Source organism: Rattus norvegicus, chromosome 5 (assembly GCF_036323735.1).
Source record: "Rattus norvegicus strain BN/NHsdMcwi chromosome 5, GRCr8, whole genome shotgun sequence".
Taxonomy (NCBI): domain Eukaryota; kingdom Metazoa; phylum Chordata; class Mammalia; order Rodentia; family Muridae; genus Rattus; species Rattus norvegicus.
In genome coordinates this window covers 145,121,446-145,146,308 of record NC_086023.1, presented here as the reverse complement: position 1 = coordinate 145,146,308, position 24,863 = coordinate 145,121,446, and the positions used below count along the sequence as shown (strand labels likewise).

General features: G+C 46.6%; 1 long non-coding RNA gene across 1 annotated transcript; it reads right to left on the bottom strand.

Moving 5' to 3' along the window:
• Positions 1–1,541: 1,541 nt before the first annotated feature.
• On the bottom strand, positions 1,542–16,345 carry LOC134479031 (uncharacterized). Its single transcript, XR_010051981.1, has 2 exons — positions 14,752–16,345; positions 1,542–2,320 (listed from the first exon to the last, which is right to left on the bottom strand). It is a non-coding gene; the product is annotated as an uncharacterized LOC134479031 (long non-coding RNA).
• Positions 16,346–24,863: the final 8,518 nt, after the last annotated feature.

Sequence of the window (24,863 nt, the reverse complement as noted above, 5' to 3'; positions counted from 1 at the left end):
TGTGGTGATAATACTTAAAAGTCTACTCTGTGATGGATTTTGAAACACTCAAAATCTCATTATGTCCTTGCCAATACTAGATGGGAAGCCTCAGAACGAATTCCCCTACTTGTGGGAACTCAAGTCCCCTGTGACCAGTGTTTCCCATCCTGTCGTCTTTACCAGCTCAGTCTGGAACCTGGCAGGTCACCACGACACCTTGATTTTTTTTCCCCTTTAGTCTGTGCATTTCCTTCCTCCCAGTCTGCTCCTCTGTTCCCTGGGACGGAAGCACCCTCATTCCTCCCCCCGCAAGGAAACATTCGTCTTCCTTTGCACATAGGAAGCTGGAAGCTTCCAACAGTAGCATTCACAATCAGACTTGGAAGATCCACCTTCAGACTCCAGCCTGGCCTACCTCTTGTTTCCAGGTCCTGAGCACTGCCAGAGTTAACACAATTCCTCTCCAACCTTCCTCCTCAAATTCCTCTTTTCTGACCCTGAATGATTGGGAAGACTGAGCAGAGGGTTTCTCCCACCCTGAAACCTGGGGACTATGCCCAGCAAGCAACAGATTTTTAGCCCTTATCTGTCACACACGCACACACGCACACACACCTTTCCCGTCAGATCTGTGTCTGCACATTTGTGTGCGTGTATCTGTATGTATCCGTATGTGTGCTTATGCACGTGTTTGTTCCCGACAATTTCAGGTCCCAAGTTCCATTCATAAATCCATTTATCTGCCAGTGCAATAAACTTGGCAAGGGCTAAATTGTAATCCCCTGGTTCATTTCCACCAAACAGCAGAACGGCTCCATGTTTCCCAGAATCCATCTGGCTATGGTGTATGTTCTGAGAGCCCCAGTCCTACTTTAAAAAATCTATCCAGGCAGGTGACTCCTTCCTTCAAGTCATCTTCTGGAAAAGCCCCTGGCAGCCATGCCATCACTGTTACCCTGACCTTGTGCGGACTGAGGGGCTCTGAGCCTTACAAGCCATACCCGGTGTGCATCAGCTGGGGCCCTTTCTTCAATGTCTTCATGTTATCTTGGCAGCTCCTGACCTGGTCTAAACTCACATGAATCTGATGGGCTTCTCTCACCCTGCTCCTCTCTGGCCTTGCACTCGATTTTTCTGTTCTTTTGATTTTCACCATTCTTACCTCATCTTATTTGGCTGATTACTGTTGATGGCATGGGCACAGCACATTTTTTCCATGTTGTTTGATTTACTCCTTTACAATCATGCTACTGTCTGGAAAGAAATTACCCCATTTTCACTTACAACATCCATTTTCTCACCGCTTCCAATTTTTGCAATTATTATTCCACTTTGGTTTCCATCGTAACCATATGTCTCTTCGAAGTAGCATTTCCAACATGCTAGCTGCCTCTGCACTTATTGGTCATAATGATAACATTTGGAAAACACCTTCTATCTGAGCACAAACACTGCAAACACACTCTAACAAAGCAAATGACAGCCAGGAGGAACCGCTGGCGCCATCTGTCGGCGGAAGGAAGAGTTGAGGTTGTTTTACAACAGAGTGGACAATTGTGTTTTGTAAATAAAGTTTTATTGGCATGCTGCCACGCCCCTTCGTGTAGGTTCTTCTATAGACGTTTTTTGAACTGCACTGGTGGTAGAATGTTTCTGATGGGAACTGTCACAGTTCACCTTCATTGTCAACTTGACTGGGTATAGAGTCATCAAAATCGGTGCTTGAGGTGAGGCGTGCCTCTTGTGAGGATGTTCGTAGAAAGGATTAACGGAATGAGCAAGGAAGACTCACCCTGGATGTGCGGGACATCACCCCGTGGCCTAGGGGCTCAGTGAAATTAAAAGGTTGAAATGCACAGCAAGCCTACCGCCACCATTTCTCTTTTCTTTTAGGTTGGCCATGTGGCGATGTGGTGAGCAGACTCCCCCCCACCACCGTCTTCCGCCATGATGTTCTGCCCAAGCACAAGGATCGAAGTAGCCATGGGCGGGCCCCTTTTGCAATCATCAGGCCCCTCTTCCTTTGTTTCCGTCAAGTATTTTGTCATGGCAACAACAAAAAACGGAAACTAACAAACCACAGTGTGTGCTCCTTAAAGTATAACCTACAGTTGTCCTCTGTACCAACCAGGGCACGGTTCTAGGTTTTCCCCGACGGACTTCGATTCCCATGGTTATACGAGCGTCTTTCAGTTTCTCATTCAGCATATGCAGATCTCTCCATGTACTTTACAGCCTCTCTTGGTTACTCACAGCAGCTAACAGGATGCAAATGTTGAAGGACTCGTTGGTAAAGCACATCACTTAAAGATCGGCCGTAGGACAAAAATGCTTGCCTCTGTTTGGTACAGACACAAGTTTTTAAAAGTATTTCCAGCCATAGTTGGTTGAATCTACAGAGACATATGGAATCCATTGATGCTGGCTGGGGATAGTGCGGACACACTCTAACTGTGTTTACAATCTTTATCTTTTACAAACATTCCCAACCTCTTCCTCTGCTACACTTGTGAACATTTATGAGTTTAGGACTAAGGCGATGGATCTGTGGTTAAGAATGCATGTGCCTCTTTGCAAAGGTTCCTAGCACTCACAGGATGTGGCCCTTGGGGAGGAAGAGTGTCACTGGGGGGCTGAGCCCAAGCCAGGCCTGGTAGCGCTCTCTCTCTCTCTCTCTCTCTCTCTCTCTCTCTCTCTCTCTCTCTCTCTCTCTCTCTCCTTCCTGTTGACTATGGATCCAGATGTAGAATCTCAGCTCCTTCTCCAGCACCATGTCCACCCGCATGCCACCATGCTCCCCACCATGATGATAATGGACTAAACCTCTGAAACTGCAAGCCAGCCTCAATGAAATGCTTTCCTTGATATGAGTTGCCCTGGTCAAGGTGTCTCTTCACAGCAATAGAACACTGACTAAGACAATACCAAAATATGCTAGAAGGCATGTTTCAGCACACCCTCTGAAACTTGTAGTGAAAACACAGTTAAAAGAGGGGAGAAAATCTTTCTCTCTGCTCTCTCCCATAACCACAGATATTCTTCAGCCCTAGGCTCTATCCCCAGAGATGACAGCGGTACCAGAGCCCAGTGCTATGACAGTGAGGCAGTAACATGAGGCTGGCAGAGAGGCTGGCCCTGGCAGACCAGCAGCAGAGTACAGGGGGGAGCGATGCTGAAAGGCCCAGCAGAGCAGAGGCATTGTCAGAAGATTCCAGCCCCTGCATGGCGGCCATGGCACCTGCAGAGAGAAGGCCCTGGAGGAAAACATGGAACCCGGAGAAGCAGCCCAACATCTGGGGTTCCTTGCAAACCCCATAGGGTTTCTTCTAGGAGCTGGGGGAAGCAAAGGCAGTAAGACTTGAGTCATTCCTTTTCCATGTGATCTCATGGACATCCAGGGACTGGAAGGTTCGGAAGACACCCAGAGTACCAAAACAAGGGTTTCTAAGCCTGAATCATGCACCCTTTAGAGCAGAGAATGGGCTTCCTTAAACACACATGCACGGACACACACTTGAAAGAAGCAGGAGCCGTAGCTTCTAGCCCTCCCTCCTCCAAACCCATCAAGCATAGATTCCTACCTGTGCTTGCCCAGTGAACTGAAACTAATCTTGGCTCCAGGGACACAGCAGCCTGATTCCAGGAGTCTCTGGAGAGGAGCCCTGGAAAGGATCCACACACCTCTCCATCTGGCCAGCCCAGCCAGCCCCATAGCTGGTGATCAGTAAGCAAAAAGTAAGCTGAGCCCTAACGGTGGCTAATGGCGGGCTTAAGTACTCATTACGGAAGGAACCCCTGAGGTTGGCTCACTTACTGTATTGAATGATCCTGCAGGCCCACAGAGCAGCTTCTCCTAATGAGAAGATCGACTAAATGCTGAACCTGAGCCCAGGAAGTAACAGGGGAGATGAAGGGAGTCCTCCAAGGCCAGCTGTGGGAGCCCAGAGAACATAGCTCTCCTCCTGTAGTGCCCCCACAGCTCCAATTGCAGGAGGCTGAAGGGTTAACGTTCTGTTACTCGTTGGTACTTGAGGCTCCCAAGCCAACCTTGACTTTCACCTCTGTCCCAGCTCAATCATTGATGGCCTACGCCTACCAAGAGCTGTCTTGCCTCCAGACTTCATTCTGTCCCCAGTCACCTGGTCTCCAGCTCTCTCCTTCCCACCTCCTCCCTCCTTTGCCTTTTCTACAGCATTTTCTGTCCCAGCAATAACCATGAATTTCCCCCATGTTTTGGCCTGAAACCTAGAAATCCCTCTAAATACCTTTCTCCCCCTTTTCTCATAATAACGAATTTCATATTAATCTATCACGAGACCTTACTGATTTTTCCTTCTAGGCATCTCTTAAAAGCTTAGTCTTCTTCTGCCTTTCAGTGTCTCATCATCTCTTGCCTGGACCACTTCAGTGAACCTGAACGGAATGGAGGCTGTTGCATCTACATCTGAATCTTAAACGTGGTACCCAGGCTTGGCATAAGGTCAGAGCTCAAGAAAGTCTTTCCGGACAAATTAACACAGTGAGTCCATGTGATTGTTCTCAGTGTCCAACCCTCCCAGTATCAGCTGTGTGTAGTCAGACTACTCACTTCTCAGCCCTCCTACCTAGGGAGACGTGTAAAGACAGAAGGACAGGAGAAATACTAAAGAAATTTGCCCCACTAATAATATAAGCAAGAAGAACCCAAGCCAGGCAAAGCTTTTATTTCTTGTCTGGTAAAGAGTCTGAAACACACAATTGTTCTAGTTTTTGTTTGTGTGGGTTTTTTGTTTGTTTGTTTTTTGTTTTTTGGGGTTTTTTTTGTTTTGTTTTTTTGGTCTTTTTTTTTTTTTTTTTTTTTTTTTTTTGGTCTGAGAGGGTTTTGTTTGTTTGTTTCTTGCCCCAATTCTTTAGGACATCTAGACCAAGTCTTCTCTGATGGTCTGCGGTATTTTTCTTGTGATTAAATCATTTTTACAAAACAACCTTAACCCACATATTTTGTGCATCGCACACACACACACACACACACACACACACACACACACACACACCATAAATGGTAGATGGTCGCTTGTAAAGAGCCCTAAAATCTCTCATTCAGCTAAACAATGCTTTTGGCCAGATACCAAAAATCTGCTTGATTGGCCGTATCAGTCAAGGTCATGATCACAGGCTTCAGGGACATCTCTGACGACATGAACTTTAAAATTCATCATCATCATTTTTTCCCCTGGAATGATGTTGGGGAGCAAGGAATTGCTGGGAAGCTGAAACATCAGAACTAAAAAGTGAGCTAGAACCGAGGCCCTGCCCAAGGCCTAATGCAGAAGAAGTGACCTGGGGCAGGTCTACAACAGGACACAGCTGGCAGTAGATCCAATCCCACAGTCACAGTCCCTGCCACACCTACTACAGATGAACCCTCAGCCATGATTCTGTTTTGCTCCATTTGCCCTGGATCGAGAGTTCTAGGCAGTACCACGGTTGGCCAGGCCCAGTGGTTAAGTCAGGGTCTGTTAGGAACTGAGGGATTTGAGAAGAGACTCGTAAAATGTTTACAGAGGTAAGAGGAACCGGTGGGGCAACTCTCTGTGGTTTGTAGCAGTGAACTCTCTGAAGAGACAGGAAGAGGCGAGAGACAGGATGGCTAAGGTAACCCAGGAAGAGTTTTGCAAAGAAGAAGGACCATCCCCCAGAAGCTGAGGACCTTCTAGAGGAACATTCAGATAATCAGTCTGAAGGGACCTGGAAACCAAAGTCAGCAAACTTCTTCCCTCAACCTCCTTCAACACTTCCTATTAACCACACCCAACGCAAACCCTGTGGGCAGGGAGCTCCATGACGTCATTGGCAAAGGGCAGCCTCTGGGCAGCCGAGCGAGGAAGGATGCTGAAGGGGTTCAAGGAAGCCAAGGAAAGGCTTCTAACACAAGCCCTCAGGAGGGTGACATGAGCTTCTCTGCTGCTAGCCACACTTCGGAACACCATGAGATCTCACGTGGTCATCATGGTGGCCATCCGTTTCACACACCCCTCGGTGTCTAGGAATACCTTGGCTGATGGGAGTCCACTGCTTAGAGCTAAAACCCAGTGCTCCTCTCCTGTGGGATGTAAGGTCTTGCTTTGATTGCCCCACTGGCAGGCTCTGATATTTAGGCTCCCACTGGTAGAAGAGACCTAGGCAACCCTGCCGTACCAATGAGTTCTTCTTGCCCCCACCACGTGCCGTTTCCCTTAGCAGTCAAAATCAACCTCCTTGCCCAACGCAGAAGCTACTTCGGTCTGTTGCTTGGCTGCTAAAGATCTCACTGGCCAGGGCACTGTCAGCTTCCACCACTCGTGTAGCTCAAGTTCAAGAAGATAGCACAAAACCTTCATCTAGGTTATTATGGAAAACCCTGGAGGGATGGTGTTCCCATCTACCTCGGGACCCAAGTCCAAGGACGCTGGCTATGAAAGTGACAGCACCTGATAGTGGCAGAACCCGAACATACTGCCCAGATGCCCTCCCTCAGTTGGGGTTGTAGCTGATCCTTCATAGGCAATCTCCCCACATTATTAGAGCCTGCTGCTCCTGGGCTATGAAGAACAGTGTGCTCTGAAGATTTGAGGTCCCGGACTTACTCGTTTGAAGTATTCTCTGGCTAGCAGAGGTATCGGTGTCCAGGATAACAAGGGAATAGATAAGAAATTCTGTAAATTAAAAAATACGGTTCTGGAAGCAGCCTTCTGGGAAGGAATAGCAAATTGATACTTAATGCCCAGCCTACCCAGCTGTGCCCGAGCATGCTGGAGGAGAGGGGAGCTCTCACTCTGAGGAAGCATGAGTGGCCATTGTGAGCATTCACAGAAGCTTTGCGCTAGCCTTCCCAGCTCCCAGAAGCAGCTGGCCTGATGAAGGCAAAATAACCTGATAAAATATCAGGGTGAGCATCCCTGCCTAGGAGTGGTTAATAAAAGCACACTTTTCTTGCCTGTGATGCATCAGCCTTATTGTCCAGCCTTGAAAATGCTGGGTTCCCATCACCTCTTGGAGACGAGGAAATCCATGCCATCTCCAGTTCACACGTGAGCCTCCACCAAGCTCTTTCTCCTGATGCCTGTGTCAAGGCCTTTTCCCTGGATCTTACTGGAAGGGCTGTACTTCTAGCTCTCCTGAGGGAGAAGGCGGGACGGGGGTGATGAGGATGTGTTCCTTCATCCCTGCCTCCAGGGGCCTTCGGACGCCTTCCTGTATTCAGTGGTTCTCAGCTGTCCCACCTCCTAAGGACAGTCAATGTCTGTAGATGACTTTAGTTACTGGAACTTGAGGGTTGCTACTAGGATACATGTAGGTAGAGAACAGAGATGCTTCTAAACACCATGAAATGCACAGGATAACCTCCCTGTGTTCTCGTACACACACGCACACACACACACACACACACACACACACACACACACACACACGAGTGATGGCTCCTAACTATCAGGATCACCAAGATTAAGAAACACTGCTTAGGCTAGGAAGATGTCACAGTAGGTAGAGGCACCTGCCACCAAGTTCAGTTCTCAGAACCCACATGGTGAAGGAGAGAAATGAATACCAAAGGTTGTTCTCTGGCCTCTACCTATGTGTCCTCCTTTCTCTGTCAGTCTCTGTCTCTGTCACTCTGACTCTGTCTTTCTCTCTCTCATCTCTGACAGACAGACAGACAGACAGACAGACACACACACACACACACACACACACACTTAATATAACAACAACAAAAAAGGAGGCTTGAGAGGCGGCCCAGGGGTTAAGAGCACTGCTTGCTGTTTCAGAGGACCTAAGTTCAATCCCAGCACCCACATGGCTCCGGAACTCCAGTTCCAGACTGTCTGATGCCCTCTTCTGGCCTCTGCAGGCAACAGACACTTTCATGGTACATAGCCAATACCTGTAGGCAAAACACCATACATAAAAACTAAAATAAATAAATTTGGGAGGAAGAAGAGAGAAAAGGGGGAGAGGAGAAAAAGAGAGAGAGAGAGAGAGAGAGAGAGAGATTGAATATATTAGGGAAGTTCGAAGACCTTTATGCCCTCAGCTATGGCTGATGAGTCCTTCTTTCCCTAGGCGACCTAACGCGAACTGTGTCCCTTACACCAGCAGCATCTGCTGTGTGCTATAAAATGCCATGTAATCTGGCAGGAGGGAGTACCTTAGCAGGCCCTGCCAAGGTGTCCCCATGAATAATTAAGCTATGTGACAGACCTAATATAAAAGGAAGTTTACTGGGGGGACTAGAAGGGAGCATGGAGGAGGGGTAGAAGCAGAGAAAGGACCAGGACAGAGAGGAACAGAAAGAGAGAGGAGAGAGGAAGAGAGGAAGAAGCTGGCCAGGAACTTGTGGGAAAGAGAGAGAAGGTGGAGAGGGAGAGGAGGGGAGAAGAAGGGAGGGAGAGAGAAACATGGGGAGAGAGGGAGGGAGGGAGGGAGGAAGGGAGAGAGGGAGGGAGGGAAGAAGAGAGGGAAGGAGGGAGGGAGGGAGGGAGGGAGGGCTGAGCAATGCTTCCTATATGCTTGGCTCCTGGCTTGTACCTGGCAGAAGATGCAAGCTGTTGCTAGGTAGCCATGGGGTGGAGCCTAGAGGAATTGCTACCAGCATGGCCTCACCTATGATCTCATTGGACTGCACACTCCTGGCCCTCATCCCTCACTTGCTGAATCAGCCCCTCTCCAGTAAGATCCATGTTCTATGGCTTCACAGTGGTCCAGGCCATCCTGATCCTGAGTTTAAGAGCCCCTGCCATAGACCAGACAACGGTGGACTCTGTCTCTAAGGCTAGACTTGTGTGAAGCAGCTACCTGCGTGTCCCTTAGGCACTCGACAGGACCACAACCCAAGACTTGGTGACAGTTCCCACATCCCTACGACAGATACCTTATGGCCCAGTTCACTGGACACGTTAACCAGCCTTAGAGGCTGTTGCTGGATCAAGGTCAGTGCTAGCTATAAACAACACCGAGTTCTCAAGTATCACACATGGCCACACCCATCCTGGGGATGCGCCACGCTCTTCACGCCTAGACGCCTCCAAGCTCCACAGACACAACTCAGTTCTGCACACCCCACACAAGTACCCAGGAGCAGTTTGGCATTAAACTAGAATCGCGCCGCAGAAAACGTTTTGAGTTATCTACATCAAAAGCCCACGAGCCCTGTGCCAAAGGCAGATCAGGGGCTGGATGTCTCTGTAAGAAAGGCCCCAAAGGCTCTCAGATCCGGGCTCCTGCCACATGGGTAGCTGTGTGACCTTGGGAAAAGATCTCTCCTCTCTCTTGACTGTTTCCCAGTTTGGTAATAGGATTACCACAAATGATCAATAAGGTAACTTACAGGCGGCATCTATGCAATGCCCGGATGAAAGTGTGCATTCTGCAAATCCTATTTCCCTCTCCTTCTCCACAGGAGGAGAACAGGAAGCACCAAGACATGTGCCAAACTCAGTTTCCAGGGCCTGACAGCATTCTCCTCTCATTTCCGCTCCTGAATTGATTCATCTCGGAATGTTTGCTCCGGTTTTGCCCCCAGTATTTTTTTTTGTCTTTATCCAATTTTGAGGTCCAATGCTGACATTCAGTGCTCTGTGTGTCCAATGACCCTTCCACTGACTGAACTTGTGGCCCCACTTCCTCTGTCTCTTAATGCCCCCCCATTTTACCCTCTACTTTTTTATTTCTTTCCTTCCCTTCCTTCCCTCTTCCCTTCCTCCTTTGCTGAGTTTCCCTTCCCCCTTCCTCCCCTCCCTCCCCCTTCCTTCTCCCCTCCCTCCCTCCTTCCTGTTGACCATTGCTCTCTATAATCTATAGTTTGCCCAACACTGACAAGCAGGCAACCTAATGGGCCACCTCAGGAAGAAGACAGATGCAGCCCTCGATCTCCAGAGCCTTCATTCAGATGAGCGAGACAGAACACGAACATATACATTACAGCATGTTCAAACGAAGCATTCGCTGGGGCACGAAGAGACCTGGGCGCTCGTATTTCAAAGGAAACGCGGACCGTATGCAGAGCTGGCTGAGGAGATTGTCTAAATCAGGTTCACACCAAGGTCAAGCACACAGGTCAAGGGTCAAAATCATAGAAATATTGCAACAGAGAACTTCTCCACACCCAGAGGAGAAAACCTCATTTAAAGGTTGTCAGGGAGAGGGGGTGAGGTTGTGGGGACTGGTACCACCCACGGGGACAGGGCCTGACCACTGAGCATCCCGTCTGACCTTTGACCACGTGACTTGCTTCAGGCAATGAAATGCAGAGATGAGCTTTTCATTCAAGAACCCAATCCTCCGGTATCCTCTCCCCTTGCGGTAGAAACCGGAGAAGCATATTTTTATTTAATTTCATTGTTAGAATTTATTCAACCTATCAAAAATACGCCAAGTGCTGAAAAGCAAAAATATGGTTAATATCTTGGTGAACGTGGAGTAGCTAAGGCAAAAATTACCTTCTCATGGGAAGCGGAAGCTAAACCCACTAAAAATAATCTGTCTTTTCTCGTGAAACATTTGACTGTAGTGAAATACACAAACATAGGCTCCTTCCGGTTAACTACTTGTGAGCGTGCTACTTAGATGCATTCAGCATTCACAGTGGTGGGCTGTGCGTGTCACTATACACAGGGTAGGATTTGGGGTTTTTGTTTTTTGGGTTTGTTTTTTTTTTTTTTTTTTTGGAAGAGCACTAATACTCTTTTCTTTTGAGACAGGGTCTCAAGTAGCTAACACTAGGCTCACTCTTTCTATGTAGCTGTGGATGAGTTTCTCTGTGATGAGGGAGGGATAGTATCTGGCAGGGGGGGGGGAGCATGGACTGCTCACCCATAGGACTCAGAGGTCAATGCCAGGCATCTTCCTGACTTACCATCCATCCACCTTATGTTTTGAGATAGAGTCTCCTGTTGATTGACTGATTGACTAGACAACTGGGATCCCGTGGGGGCCTTCCAGGGTTGAGATTACAGACACACACAGCCAGACCGAGTTTGATTAGCTGGAAATGAAACACTGATCCTCATGGTTCCTCAGCACTTTACAAATGGCGCCCTCTCCACAGTCTAACCTTTGTGCATACTAGGCAAGCGTTCTAGCCCTGAGGTATATCTCAGCTCTGCAGTTTTGAAATGGAAGTGTCAGAGATCAAACATCTGGAACAAGTCAAGGAGGAGGAAACTGCACTTAAAGCTTGTCTGGGAGCCACAGAGCGGGAGAGCCAACCATGTGCTTGTACCATATCCAGCTGCTTTAAATGGAGCTGTTCATTAACTCAGCATAACCCAGCCTACTCTTCTAATGAAGTGCTGACTACTGATACACCAAATCAGGACCCAGAAGCTTTGAGAGACCAGTTGGAGGTCTTAATACATACTTGGGCGGGGGTCTCCTCCAGAACCCTAGATGTCAAGAACCTGGATGAAATCCTCTGTGGAGGGGACCTACAGCAACAGCTTACAAAGTGACTCGCATGGAGCTGACCAGAGCAGAGGAAAGACAAGCTTTTCCATGATCCTGATAGAGGTCAAGCATGAAAGGGAGCTGGAGTGGAGACCAACAGAGGTCCTGTCAAGAAGGGTTATGTGGAAGGGCAAAGAATCTTGGCAGAAGGAAAGTGGGGGATACATCAGTGGCCCCAGAAGACACTAGCCACAGAGACATATGTTGTCTGAACCAGGAACTGAGGGCAAGAGTTACCCGACTTGTGCAGAAGCATTCTGGAGAGGAAGGATTCCATCTACTTTCTCATGTTATTACTTTATTTTGTAATGTGCATGCAAATTGATGGGTTTCATTCTGACATTTTCCAGGATACCGTCCTTATTGGTCCTGCTCCCATCCCCCAGCCTCCCCTGCTGGTCCTCTTTTCCCTAGCATTCCCTTTCATGACAAGAGTATTCTGTTACCTTCTGTCTCTGCCTTAAGATCTTAAGATCTCTTCTTCCTCCCACATGGCCACTTTTATTCACACACACACACACACACACACACACACACACACACACCCCAAAATATTTTGTTCTTCTGAGTCTGGTTTATTTTTCTGAACACAATAATAACCGGTATCACCATTTCCTGCAGTTCTCATGGTCTCGTCTTTCTTTGTGGCTGACTAAAATTCCATTGTGTACATGAATCGTGTTTTCTTTATCCATTGATCTGTTGTTAGTCACCTGAGCTGGTTCTATTTCCTAGCTATTATCAGAATAAGCAATAAACATGGATGTACCAGTCTTTCTGTGGTAGACTATCAAGGCCTTTGGGTATATGCCCAGGAGGGTACAGCTGGGTCATCTGGTAGACCTAATTTTAGTAGGGGAAGAGTACAATTTAAGTAGAAGCAAGGACTGAATATTAAAGCTGGTCACCATCATGGGGAGACCTATCTGCTCCCTTACCTCTTCTCTTCTCCCCTCAATTTAGCCCTGGAGACATTAAAATCCGGTTTGCAAGATGACAGAGAAACAGAAGTATCAGGGGAAGAAGGAGAAAATGCCATATATATATGGCATTTATATATATATATATATACATATATATATGCATAGAGCTGTGTGTGTGTGTGTGCGCGCGCGTGTGTGTGCATGCATGGACGTGCGCATATATACATGGGTATACATGTGTGTGTGTGGTGCATGTGCTCGTGTTTTCGTGCATGCGTGCATGCGTGCGTGCGTATAAAAGTGCCCTGTGGGAGGAAGAAGAGATCTTAAGGTTTCAAGGCAGGGACAGAGGATAACGGAATACTCATGACATGAAGGACACACCGCATCCAGCCCCTTCCCCAGCAACTACAGTGGCCTGACATGGAGAGGGAATTCTCCCCACTTGAGGCTGCATACACTCAAGAGTAAATGACTTCTTGTCACCTTGACAGTAGCTGGGGTCACCAAAGAGACAAGTCTCTGAATTTGCCTTTGAGGGATTATGTAGATTAGGTTAATTGAGGTAGGAAGGTCACCCCAACCATGGCTGGAACCATCCCATGGACTGGGGTTCCAGACTGCATAGAAAGGAGGAAGCCACTTGGGCACCAGCATTCATTTTCCTCTGCCTCCTCATGGAGACTCAATGATATGGCCAGCTGCCTCGTGCTCCTGTCCCCAAGGTGGACTGAACCGTCAAACTGTGAGTCAAAAGGAACCCTTTCTTCCTTAAGGCGTTTTCATGAGGCATTCTGTCACAGCAAGTGTGACTGATACAGTGAGACGCAAAAATAAAGTTGCTGGGGCCAGCGAGAGAAGTCAGTGGATAAAGGCACTGAAGAGCAAACCAGATGACCTGAGTTCAATCCCTGGAACCCACATAAAGGTGGAAGGAGAGCGCCAACTGCACAGGGTTATCCTAGGACCTACACACACAAACACACACACATACATACACACAAACACACACATACATACATACACACACAAACACACATATACATACACACACATACATACACACACAAAGATACACACATATACACGTACACACACAAACACACACACATACATACACACAAACACACACATACATACACACAAACACACATATACATACACACACATACATACACACACAAAGATACACACATATACACGTACATAGACACAAACACACACACATACATACACACAAAACACACACATACATACACACACTTACATACACCCACATACATACAAACACACACATACATACATATACACAAACACACACAAACACAAACACACACACATACATACAAACACACACATACACACAAACACACACACATACATACACACAAATACACACATACATACATACATATACACAAACACACACAAACACACACACATACATACAAACACACATACATACACACAAACACAGAGAGAGAGAGACAGAGACACAGAGAGACACAGAGAGAGACAGAGAGAGAGAGAGAGAGAGAGAGAGAGAGAGAGAGAAACATAAATACACTTTCAAAAACTACCTTAAATAACACTGTTGTGGGGGTTGGGGATTTAGCTCAGTGGTAGAGTGCTTGCCTAGCAAGCGCAAGGCCCTGAGTTTGGTCCCCAGCTCTGAAAAAAAGAAGAAAAAAGAAAAAGGAAAAAAAATAACACTGTTGTGTGGGTCCATCTCACATATTCTGCATCTGGCACAAATCAAACTACAAATACAAAGTGACATACAAGATTCAATAAGAGGGTTGCGCCTAAAGAAAATATTTGTGAGTCCAGATGGAAACTGGTTAGCCATAGGTCAGAGTGAAAGAAACCCTCACAGAGCTGGTTATCCCTCTGATCCTGAGGGCAGAAGTCACCATGAAACATGGCCTTGACCTTTTCAGTTTCCTGTGATATTTAGGTGGTGGAAATGGATACTTTAGATACTGTTTTCGGTTTACACTGCTCTGGTTTCAAGTTGTGTCATTAAATCCTATGATGTCAAGTTGTCCTAGGAAAATGGATGGACTGAGAATCATCAGATTAAGGCAAGTAGGCTTCTCTCTCTCTCTCTCTCTCTCTCTCTCTCACACACACACACACACACACACACACACGGAATCTCAAAAGAGGAGAGGTGGGAAAACAGGGGGAGACACTGTCAGGCAAGAACATGAGGATCAAAAAGGAGGGTGACAAGGTAAAGGGGGACAGTTAGGGACATGATCAAGGTGCGTAGCATGCACATATGAAAACATCACTGATATGAAGGTGGGGAGATTCAAAACAAAGCAAACATCTTATTGCTCTAATTACTTGTGAGGAGGTATGGAAATGGTCTACTCACTCTGCGATTCATGCCCACCTCCCTCTACTGGGTGTTTTTGAACTGCAGAGGCCAGGGAGAAAGTCTTTCAGCTCTGTATGTCCCACTCTCTTGAGGACAGAGTGCTTAAATCCTAGGAAAGAAACAGGCTTCCCCAGTCGCGCAGGTAGACCTTGTAGCTGAGAGCTATGCTGGAGCTGTCCCTGTGCTGGGCAGCGGAGGGAAGAGTCAGGAGCAGCCTCTGTCTGGATTTCAGCGTCTGGGTGCATGGCTCGAGGCGCAGACACTGGACCTCAAGTGACCTTAGCATCAACTGCTGAAATTGTGTCAGAGGTTGTGTCTCTCGTGGTAGGGCACACCCACTGATACTTACTTCTGTCAGACCAGCAGGAAGCCTGTGCACCAACCTTCCAGCCATTTTGGAACACCTCCTTTCTTGCAATAAATAAATCTCTTTCTTTTAAAAAATACCCAGGGTCTGTTTCCAGTATGGAACTCTGGCTGATACATGAAAGTCCCTTCTAATCATAATTTAACTCATTTGGCATGGCCACAAAGAGCTGATGCTCTGGTCAGAGGACATGAGTGGCCATGTATCTGAGTGCTGTCGTCTGTCCATGAAGTCCGCCGCTGATCGTTGGACTCTTATGAAGTTTGCTGGCCTTCATTCGTTGGCGTTTGTTTCTGAGTTTGAGTGGTACCCAGGCATCTACCAAAGCGAGACCAAAGCCTGGATGTGAATGAAATCCCCAGGAGATTGCCGCCTTACAAAACCTTGAATGAAAAAGGTCTCCGCTGTCACCTCAACCTCACCCACACTTTTATGCCCTCAAATAACCAACCGCACCCTTGTAAGAGCAGCTCTCTCAGGCTCCACTGCTCTCTAGGTAGAGCTGGATAGCCTCGTAGTATACACCATCCAGTCCTCCTCCACTGCACCCCGCCACGTCTCTCCAGGGTGGGACATCACAGCACAGTGATGATCCAGTTAAGTGCTCAGTGGCAAAACTGTCATTTGGTTCCAGAGGCTGTTCTAAAGCAAGGCGTTCCCGCCCACGTGGGAAATAACAAACCAGGCGGTGGTGACGCGTGCCTGTAATCCCAGCACTTGGGAGGCTCATGCAGGATCGTAAGTTCAGGCTAGCCTGGGCCACATAGCGAGTTCCAGGTCATCCAGAGCTATAAAGCCAAGCCCTATGTCCAAAAGAAAAAAGAAACGAACAAAAAACAAACAAACAAAAACCCAGTGCAGGCTGTGCTTTTCCTCCACAGAGGCAACTATGCCTCAAAGTTGTGCCTTGTGCTCCACGACTTTCTCTTAACCGTTCCTTTGCTGTCTGTTCTGTTGGGGTTCTTGAATGGTAGATGCTTTCTCTTATGTGTGCAGTATAAGGGGGTAAGTGGGTGGAGGGGTGCTCATTTGGCTTACACGGGTGCTGGGGATCGAACATGGACCCCTGTGCTTGTGTAGCAGACAGTTTACCTTCTCCCCATTCCTCCCTGTACCCGGGTGATTTAGTTTACTTAACCTGCATTACAGAGCCTCTTAAACTCCAAGAAGGATCAGACGCTATGCTCCATCTGCCCTTTGCATGCACTGCATACGCTACACAATCAAGCGCATGCGCAGACCGTATTGAAGGACCAACTGCCGATCTTACCAGTCCCGAAGCACACTGGGATAAAGATCTTTGCGCACTTCCTCCCTCCCCCAACCATCGCTAATGTAATGTGCCTAGCTCGTTTTGTTTCCGAAAAGCAACTCGTCGCTTCGATTTTTGTTTTGTTTTCTTTCATTTTTGAGAGGGTCTCATCACTACGTAACCCCGACTAGCCTGGAACCTTCCTCTCCCTCCCACGTGCCAGGGGTAAAGGCACAAGTTGTCACTATGAATTATAATAAATGGATATCTGCAAAGTGTGTTCATTACCACTTTAACTTTCAGCATACTCTCTGTGCTTCTAAACCTCTTGAAAGACTAGCTGCTTCAAACAAGGACTTCAAACTTCGGTTTGCCCACCAGACACACAGCGGTGTTGAATAAGCTACACGGGAGCGGCAATTGTTGTACCTAAAAGCATCTCTAATGGAAGCATTGTGGTCTAGAACCCTTCATTTCTTCTAATCTATTCCTTCCTACATTATCTGTGACAAAGGAACTCAACACTTACACGGGACGCTGCAATTTCACGTCCACAAAGCCCAGGCAATCTTTCCACGCATTTCAACACAGCGTATACAAAATGTTCGTTTCCTAAGTCCACTTTGACCCGCATTAACAGCCTCTCTAATACCCGAGAACTAGAGCCTGTAAAATGAGGGCTTGTTAATGCAGTCTGTATACAATATACACAATACAACCCGGTTCAAAGATGTGCACTTACCTAAAGGTTAATGGGTAAGCTGACATTTCTCAGCATGAATTAACACAATAATTTCTGCTGTTTCTTCCTGGCTCCCCCCAGAACCACTGAACAAGCACAGACAGTACGGTTCTGAGGTGCTCCAGAAGTACCAATTCCAAACACAGTGTTCCCCAGGTTGTTAAAATCTATTTAAACAAAAGTAATTTACACTGTTTTTTACAGATTAATATTTATTTATTTTTCTCTTTTATTCCCTTTTTTTCATTTCTTTTACTGGATATTTTCTTCATTTACATTTTAAATGCCATCCACCCACTGCCTCCCACCTCACTGCCCTGGTATTCCCCTACACTGGGACATTGAGCCTTCACAGGACCAAGGGCTTCTCCTCCCACTGATGCCTGACAAGGCCATCCTCTGCTACATATGCAGCTGGAGCTATGGGTCACTCCATGTGTCCTCTTTGGTTGGTGGTTTAGTGCCTGGGAGCTCTGGGGTGTCTGGTTGGTTGATATTGTTGTTCTCCCTATGGGGTTGCAAACCCCTTCAGCTCGTGACTGGGTTTGGTGACTGCAGATGGGATGGATCCCCGGGTGGGACAGTCTCTGGATGGCCTTTAAGTACATCGAGCACTCCTGACCAACAAGAAGGACTAGACGGTTCACAGAAGGACTTGTCTGTTGTGTACGTTGCATTTGGAAATAAAATTGTACATATTACAAATGGTTGCATATTTTAAATATGACTGATTGGGTCCAAGCCATTTCTTCTTTCCTGTCCTCTAACAGATGGGGAATAACAGGCATATGTAAAGCTTAGGAAGAGATGGACAGGAGCTGAGAGGATGGCTCAGTGGTTAAGGACCCTCACTCTCTTGCAGTAGTCCTGGGCTTGGTTTCCAGAACCCAACGGGTGGCTCACAACCATCTGCAGCTCCAGTTCTAGGGGAACTAACGCCCTCTTGTGGCCTCAGTAGGAACTGCATGCACATGGTGCCCACATACATGCCAGCAAAAAAAAAAAAAAAAACACATCCATAAAACAGAAATCCATGTTTAATAATGTTCTAAACGGGGAGATAAATTCACATCTGCATAGATGACAAGCTTTCCTACACCCCCGACACCAAGTGTGCTCAGTGTGCTAATGTAATCCGTGCTTTGTCACAAATTGGCAACCTCTTCACCATCTATCTACAGGCTAGATGCTGCAAACCCTGGGCTCATTTTTTCCCCCATTTTACACAGTATAAACACAGCACAACAAAATTCACCAAACGTGCAGGAAAAAAAATGGGCCCCGAAAAGAAGGAACATATGAGTGAGTCACCTTTTACAACTGCTTCCTCCCACCTCCCCCAGAGCCCTCACACGTGCACATAACGCCATATGGAGCTCAGGGGTGGTTTCCCCAATTCACTTCCTACAGGGAGAATTGCATGTGAATTTTAGCAAAAAGACATTTACAAAGTGATCTTTTACTGCATCTACATTTAACATCCTCGAAGTGCATCTTAACACCGAGACAGGCTGCGGAGGCAAGTCAGGTATTCAACCTGCCACTGTGTACACAGCCGTCTTCAATTAGCCGCACATGTGTAGCCGTGGTTATGACTTGCCAGTGTCTTTGAAACATATGCATCCCGGCCCCAAACCTTTCCCTCCCCCACCAACCCAGTGGGCTAGAGTGCTCAGAATTTTCAAAAGACAATACCAACGTGGGAATATTAATATACAACATATAGTTAGATGTATGCATCCCCTAACTCCGCTTTTGAAACACACTAGCAATCTCTTTAGCATCTAGATCTTGAGAGACCAGATGCCGCCCAACAGGACTCCTGTGTCCTGGAGGTTCCCTAAGTACACAGTAAAAGGAAGCAAAATGAGACCATGTTTCTTCCACCTTGTTCTGAATACTGAAAACCAGAACGAGAGGAGGCTTGACTCTCCCTCCCGAAATAACATCGCCTGTGAGCTTGACCAAAATGCAGTTAAAAATGTGCTGGTTTATTACTGATAAAATATATCGGGTATTCTAGAACGCGTGGAAAGACTGGATATCCCAGCCACAAACCACACAGCGTCATCGGCTACCCACACAATAAGAGGAACCTGGACTCCTCTCACAAAACAGCGGGTAGAATACACTCCCTCCCCCCATAGGTGCCATCTGCCAGGACATCTCCATTTCTTCCTGCTGTCTCTGCTTCTCACATCCTCTGTCCCACTGGACAAATGCAGACAAGTGTCACTCTTGGGATGACTTCCAGAGTTCCAGCATCAATTTTAAAGTCACTTATAGTAGGTACTTATAGGACTCCTTTACTATGCTGGGTAAGGTCCTTTTCCTGAGTATAAAAAAAAATGTGCTTTGGACATATTTCCCAACTTCTATGAGTTTTGAATAAATGGGCATCTGGAAGGCCCTGGGCTCTCCTCTTTTTCACTGGCTAGTGCCTAAAATGCTCACACAAACATGTGAGTTTATGCTGAAGAAAGGGTTTGAGGAAACAGCCGAGAACAGCCTTTTCCATACAGGCTGTCTGCAAAAGGCTAGTGCATCTGGGAATCATGGGCGTTTCCAACCAACCGCTTTACCACAGGTCAGACTGTTTCTTCTAATCCTGGAACACAGACCAATAGCCTGATGAATGCTAATGTTCCGCCCACCAATGTCCTAGACTCTGTTCATCTTCCAAATCTATGGAGGCCTCTGGTGCTGTCTGGATAAGGTCTCATCGAACTTAAGATGCTCATCCCAGGACTCAGATCTATGTGACTCCCAGACCTAAAGCAGTGTGAGAGCTTCCTGCATACAGCCACCTTCTGGTGGCCCTGGGAGACTATATGGGTCTCCCCGTGACCTGGTCCCAGGAGATCTCCATTGGCTGCACCTATCAGGTCTTTACTGTGAGGTGAGCAAGGTTCCTGCTTTGAAACATGGAACTAGCCTGTCCCCAAGATTCCCCCAGCTATTCATATTAGGCCAGGAGCTACAAAAGGCCCTGGGGAACAGGACCCTTCCTATTCTCACCTTCTTCTAAGTAGATGTTTTGAATCCTCTCACCTTACTCTAGACCATGCAAAGGAAATGTTTAGGGATTATTTGTTCAAAAGATGGATAGATGCATGTATGAATGGATGGATGATAGGTAGATGATGAATGGATGATGGATAGATGATGGATGGATGGATGGATGGATAGATAGATAGATAGATAGATAGATAGATAGATAGATAGATAGATAATGAATGGGTGGATGGATGGATGGGTTATAGATGTATAGATAGATGGATGCATGGATGGGTGGGTGAATGGGTGGATTATAGATGCATGGATGGATGGATGCATGGATGGGTGGACAGACAGATGGATGAGTGGATGGATGGTTGGATGGATGATAGATGCACGCATAGATGGATGGATGGATGGATGGATGGATGGATGGATGGATGGTTGGATGGATGGTTGGATGGATGATAGATGTACACAGAGATGGATGGATGATGGATGGATGGATGGATGGATGGATGGATGGATGGATGGATGAGACGAGTGACTCTCATCTTTTACTAGCCATTATCTCCTAGCATTGGTTCTTTTTTTTTTCCTTTCGGAGCTGGGGACCAAACCCAGGGCCTTGCGCTTCCTAGGTAAGCGCTCTACCACTGAGCTAAATCCCCAGCCCCTCTCCTAGCATTCTTGTGGTGCCAACTACAAGAGCTGCTATCCACCTTGGCCTCTCTCCCATCCTGCCTTTATGTATTCCTTTGTCTCTATGCGACACATCCACCTCCAACCATCACTTACGCTTCTCTTTTCCCACAGGAGCCTTCCTTGCCTCCCTGCTGCTTCTCCCTGATAGATCCTCACAGATCCGACTACTTCCTCACGCACTGAGCTTGTCACCCCTGCAGAACCACTGGCATGCAGCTTTCCTCCCTACTGCCTGGTAAGCTACTGGGCAGCAGTGGTCCACGGGTGCTGTAAATATATGTAGATTGAAGTGATATGTTTCCTTTTTATTTTTTGATATGTTTCTTATATTCTTTTGTTTAGTTTTCTTATGTTAAGAAGTGAGCCCATGGCTTTGTGTGTTCTGGGCCATCACGTTAACAAGAAAGCTAGAATTCAGCCCCTGTTTGAGTGAATAGGTGCATTTCCTTATGATACTCAAACATAATGAATCTGGACTTTGCTTCTCAACTAGGCTGTGTAGCCACCAAACACTGAAGATAATTCCGGTCTGCACGCCCGCCTCTCTGGAGACAGCTTGCTTTGTCTCTGACTTGCCCAGGATCTGTGGTGTTTAACTCAGGTCTCATTGTGCGTGCGTGTGTGTGTGTGTGTGTGTGTGTGTGTGTGTGTGTGTGTCTGTCTGTCTGTCTGTCTGTCTGTTTGTCTATGTCTGTGTCAATTTCTGTGTGTCTGTGTTATGTGTATGTGTGTCTGTCTGTCTGCCAGTGTTTCTATGTGCCTGTATGTGTGTTTATGTGTGTATGTCTATGTGTATCTGTATATGTCTGTCTGTGTCTATTTTGTGTGTCTGTGTGTATCTGTATATGTCTGTCAGTGTCTATTTCTCTGTGTCTATGTGTCTGTGTTATGTGTGAGTGTGTTTATACTTGTGTATGTATGTCTGTGTGTGTCTCTGTGTATCTGTGTCTATTTCTGTGTGTCTCTTTGTGTCTATGTCTGTGTCTTTGTGTGTGTCTGTGTGTGCCTGTGTGTGTGTCTGTGTCTCTATCTGTATGCCTGTGTCTATGTGTCTGTGCCTTATTGTCTGTTTCTGTGCAGACCATGTTTGCTACCATGCACATGTGGAAGTCAGAGGAAAACTCAGGAAGTTAGACCCATCATGTGGATCCCAGGAATCAAACCCAGGTAATGAACGTTGGCAGCAGGTACCTTTATCCAGTTAGTCACCTTGCTGGCCTGGGATGTTTATATTCATTTGTGTCCCATTTATGACAACACCTTGATCTTACCTTCTCTAGTTGCCCATATTATTCTTTCTTAGTATGTTTTTTATTACTACTATTTAAAGGTACCTCATAAGAAGGCATCCCTCTGAGGAACACTAAATGTCGTCGCCTCTCAATCCTCTCCAGCAGTTTGTTCTAAAGAGCAGCTCCCTAGGTACTGAGGAGACTGACTGCCCTGGTCCTGAGAGAGCCCTAGATTATAACGAGTCTTCAGTATGGTAATAAGATATTAATCACTAAAAAACAGGATATCTGATCACAAAAAATATGTACCAGGATTCTCCCCCAAATAATAAGTATGTTCAGCCTACAGCACAACCCTCGGTGTGTGTCTCAGCCTCTGCCTCTCCAGACCCAGGGTCGGGAGCCTTCCACCTAGTATCAGAAACTAGCTGAGAAACTGATGTCACCAAAGGACGCGTGGGTGAACAAAAGGCCGGGAGGATGGGCGGGAGGATGGGTGAGTACAAGGTATATGCATGAGTGACTGAGTAGAGAGATGACTGAATCGTTAAATAACATGATAAAGATATTAGTGGACAAAGGAATACTTGAATGGATGGACGGATGGATGGAGAGATGGATAGACAGATAGACTGACAGACAGAAAAGTGATGGATGGATAGATGAATAGATGAATGGTTAGATGGACAGACAGACAGATGGACAGATAGACAGAACAACAGACAGAAAAGTGATGGATGGATGGATGGATGGATGGATAGATGGATGGATGGATAGATGAATAGATGAATGGTTAGATGGACAGACAGATAGATAGACAGAACAACAGACAGAAAAGTGATGGATGGATGGATGGATGGATGGATAGATGGATGGATGGATGGATGGATGAGTAAATAAGAAAGATGACTGAATCGAATAACATGGACAAAGAGATTGGTGGGCAAAGGAATACATAATGAATGAATGAATGAATGAATGAATGAATGAATAGATGGACAGACAGACAAACAAATGATGGATGGATGAGGAAGTTGATGGAGAAGTGAAGAGATGGATAAATTAATAAATGAGTTTAAGCAAGCCCAATAACTCCAGCATCAACCAAGCATGCACCTGAGACTGGAAAACGGAATTCAATACTAAAAATACAATAAAGTAATTAAAAACAAAACCCAACAATACAGATCAGTGTCTCCAAATCGATATTCTTCTACACGAGTATTTAGTGAGGCTTCTCAGCCTCACCCGCCAGCCGTTCCTGGAGCTGAGAACCTTGTGAGAAAGGCTTCATCACAGAGGGAAGTGTCGAGAACTTGGGTTGTCACCAGGATAATGATTCGCTCTTCTCCGAAATGGCAGGGGCAGCTCTCACAGAGCATTCCAGCCACCTGCCCTGGGAGGAACTGAAGGGCAGGTGGCAGAAGAGCGATGGGCATTGCTTTGTCTCTTTGTCCTCTTAAAGCCTCCCCGCAGTCCTCAGGCACAGCCAAGCTGGGAAACCACTAACACCACAGTGAGATTTTGTTTGTCTGTCTGTTTGTATGTTTTTAATATGTATGAATTCTTTGTCTGCATGTGTATATGTGCACCATAGGCATGTCTCGTGTCCCAGGAGCCCTGAGGAGGGTGTCAGATCTCCTGGAACTGGAATTACAGATGACTGTGAGCCACCATGTGGGTGCTGGGGTACAGGTCCTCTGAAAGAGCAACAAGGGATCTAAACCACTGAGTCATCTCTCCACCCAGCTCTCACAGTAAGATTTTGATGTAGGTCTCGGGACATGAGCATTTCTGTAGCCGTGATGCTCCAGCAACAATCAACAAGTGAAAAGTTAGCTTTTCATGTGCGTGTTCCTTACCCAAGAAATACATCAACTATACACTCTTCTCTACAAGATTTATCCTATTACCCACACACCAACCTAGGAAGCATCCCCCTCCCCCTCTTCTCTCACCCCACACTCTTGGTGACTTTTCAAGGATGGAGAGTTGGCCTAAGGGAAGACATCTGGAGTGGAAGAGACATGGAGTGAAGCTCAAGGGTAGACTATAGTTCTAAGAAAGAGGAAAGACTGGAACAGAGAGTTGTAAAGATACCTAGAGCACACATTACTTGGTTAGATACACACACACACACACACACAATCACATTGATACAGGCATCAAAATAGACAGGGAAATGTACAGTATGAATGCTATGTGCTTAGCATTAAACAAGGCTAGACAGTGGTGGCCCAGGCCTTTAAACCCAGCAGAGATAGGGGGCAGGTAGATAAATCTCTTTGAGTGTGAAGTCAGCCTGGTCTATAGAGAGAATTCCAGGATAGCCAGAGCTATACAAAGAAACTCTGTCAAAAAAAAAAAAACCTAGCAAATAAACAAAATATTTGCGTCCAAACCTGACAACTTGAGTTTGATCCCCGAAACTCACATGGTAGAAAGAGAGACAGATCCCTACGGGTTATCATGGGTTATCGTCCAGCTTCCACATATACACCATGGCCAACACCCCACACTCACAATCACACACACACACACACACACACACACACACACGAACAAACGTATACATATAAAACAAAATAAACAAGCCTGGGGCTGAATGATTAGCCTCCACAAAAAGTCTCCTCTTGCCCAAATGCTTTGCACAGGAGACAAGATGGCAGACAAACTTCTGTTGTGGAAGAAAACAGCTAGAGGCCTGGCAGCCACCTAGACGAAAGACAGGAAAGAAATGGGGTGGGATTCAGGTCAAGCATTCATGGAGCAACCTGATGTTCTTGGTTGCACCTAAGCCTGGGAATAAGAGGG